Below are 1,867 nucleotides of genomic sequence, written 5' to 3' on the forward strand. Positions count from 1 at the left end.
TGTAAATTCTGTTGAATCCCTCCCATCTGAAGGGATTACTATAAAATCATTATCCCTTCCACCTCAGTTTGATGGGATTAACCCAACTGTTCCTGCTGGGTCATTGCCTGAGGCAGAGGGCATGGAAGACATTGCTGAATGTTCTCAGGGACTTTCCCAACTGCCCATTGTTGCTGCTAGACCTATAACTAAAGCTAAGTCCAAGCAAGCCCCAAAAGGTAAAATACAAAGTGTGACTGAGGAGGTGGTATGCTACACCCAAAAGACCTACTTGATTTTACTAACATGTACAGACAGAAACCTGGAGAATATGTATGGGAATGGCTACTGAGGGTGTGGGATAATGGTGCAAGCAATGTAGCATTGGTTCAGTCTGAGTTTATTGATTTAGGCCCACTAAGTATGGATTCTTCATTCAATGTTTCAACTCGAGAGGTTAGGAATGGATTCAATTGTTTATTTGGTTGGCTTACTGAAGCATGAATTATGCAGTGGCCTACCTTAAGTCAAGTTGGGCTGCCTTAATATGAAGTAGAAGAAGGTATCCAGAGGCTTAGGAAAATTGGACTGTTAGAATGGATTTAATCAGATTAGACCCTTAGAGCCAGAAATGGAGTGTCCAGAGGACATGCCTTTCACCAGTCCAGTGAGGAATAAATTTGTGAGGGGAGACCCACCATCCTTGAAGACTGCTGTAATTGCTTTTTAATGTAAGCCAGATGACAGTGGGAACTTCCCTAATTGAACTAAGATATTTAACTATGATGGGGCTGATTGGACCCCGTGGTAGTAGGGGCCAAGTGGCAGCAGTTAAGTGACAAAGGCAAGGTGGGCATGGTTACCATAATGGACAGCAGAGTTGGAACAGTAATCAGAATACCCTGACTCATGTGGAATTATGGCATTGGCTACTTAGTCCTGGTGTTCCTCTTAGTGAAATACATGGCAAACCTACTAAATATTTACTTGATCTGTATAGACAGAAGAATTGTAGGTCATGTGACCAGCAGTCTAGATTGAATTGCCAGAATGCAGAGTCACGGCCTCTCAATCAATTCCCAGACTTGAGTCAGTTTACAGACCCACAACCCCTTGAATGAACGGGAAGCCAGGTACCCTTGAGGAAGGACCCCATTACATTGCCAAAAAACTATAATGTCAATCTTTCTCCCAGCCTTCCCCCAAAGGAATCTGAGGCCTTTTATGAGAGTGACTGTTCATTGGGGAAAAGGAAATAATCAGACTTTTCAGCGATTACTGGACACTGGCTCTGAACTGACACTAATTCCAGGACATCATTGTGGCCCACCAGTCAGAGTGGGTGCATATGGAGGTCAAGTTATTGATGGAGTCTTAGCTAAGGTGTATCTCACAGTGGGTCCAGTCGGTCTCCCAACTCATCCTGTAATGATTTTCCCAGTTCCAGAATGCATAATTGGAGTAGATATTTTGAGCAATTTGCAGAATTCCCACATTGGGTCCCTGACATGTGGAGTAAGGGCTATTATGGTAGGAAAAGCCAAGTGGATGCCATTAGAACTGCCTCTACCTACAAAAATAGTAAACCAAAAGCAATACCTCATCCCTGAAGGGGTTGCAGAGATTACTGCCACCATCAAGATCTTAAAGGATGCAGGGGTGGTGATTCCCACCACATCCCCATTTAATTTGCCTATTTTGCCTGTGCAAAAAACAGATGAATCTTGGAGAATGACAGTAGATTACTGTAAACTTAATCAGGTGGTGACTCCAGTTGCAGCTGCTGTTCCTGATGTGGTTTCATTGCTTGAGCAAATTAGTACATCTCCTGGTACTTGGTATGCAGCTATTGATCTGGCCAATGCCTCTTTCTCAATACCAATTTCAA

Source organism: Orycteropus afer, unplaced genomic scaffold (assembly GCF_000298275.1).
Source record: "Orycteropus afer afer isolate SDZICR_OR568_19922 unplaced genomic scaffold, OryAfe1.0 scaffold00017, whole genome shotgun sequence".
NCBI classification, from domain to species: Eukaryota; Metazoa; Chordata; class Mammalia; order Tubulidentata; family Orycteropodidae; genus Orycteropus; species Orycteropus afer.